Genomic DNA, 1,307 nt, shown 5'->3' on the forward strand with positions numbered 1-1,307 from the left:
TATATATATATATATATATATATATATATATTGTAGCTACGTTGTATTTTTAAGGACTGTGATTTTAATTCATTCAGTTATGTGATAATATTTAATTCATTTACTCGATTATATAGCTCTACTAAATAGTTAAGTTTTCGCAAACATTTGGAGGGAAAATAAAAATACATGAATAGTTTAATGATTTGAATATAATAATTACAATATGAAAATACAAAACCATACTTTAATTCATTCCGATACAGAAACAGTATTAAAATATTAATCCATGATCAGATCCTCTAACAGAAATCTATTTACAAATATTAGATGTATCATCTTTTGTCATTTCTTGAAGATAACTGTACAAAAATAAATATATACAATTATATCGATTATAATCACGTATTATTCATAGATTTGATACAAGTTGGATCCATGTATGTAATATTTTCGGGAAAATGGTCTATTATAATAAACTTTTTCTCAGTCGATCTGTTCAAGCAGTCAAGAAATCCGATCCAATAAATAACTAGTCCAGACCCGAATCTGTTCCAGTAGTTTCCAGTTTTGCATCGTTTTATATTCTTCATGTGTTTTCAATACATAAATTATTACTTATTTGAAAATTAATAATTAGTGGATAAGGAATAATCACATTGTCAGGTAAATTTTTTATTTTAAAAATAATAATTGATTTAATACAAATAATTTAATTATTGCAGATAAACATGATTTAAAAAACATGTTAATATTATATATATGTATATATACGATATATATGTGTATTTATATCTACCTAACATAGAGAATTCACAAGAATAACATTAAATATAATAAATACGTATTTAACCAATAAATACATAATTAATAAATTTCAAAAATAGAAGACAATAGTTCTATATTATAACTATTATTACATTTAATGTTATAGCGATTCTCTATATAATACAAATATAAATACACATATATATATATTTTTATAAAAAATAAGAGGTTTTATATATATATATATATATATATATATATATATATATAAATTTAATAAAAATTTAATTCGTTGTTATTATAAATTTGTGAATAATTAAAAAATAAAAAATGGAAATTTTTTGCCGATACTTGCTTATCACTACAAAATGCATGATATCAGTACAAAATTACCTTTTTCAAAAAAAGGTAAAAAAAAAAGGCGCCAAGTACACGCGCAATGTATGTTGTAAATCTAAAAATCTCAAATGGTAGTAGCTTTATTTCTTCCTAACAAAATAATTCACAAAATTGCGTTACCTAATTCAACCTAAGTGATACGTATTTCAAAAAAAGATGTG

This window comes from Temnothorax curvispinosus, unplaced genomic scaffold (genome assembly GCF_003070985.1).
Source record: "Temnothorax curvispinosus isolate PA1 unplaced genomic scaffold, ASM307098v1 QBEX01006190.1, whole genome shotgun sequence".
NCBI lineage: Eukaryota > Metazoa > Arthropoda > Insecta > Hymenoptera > Formicidae > Temnothorax > Temnothorax curvispinosus.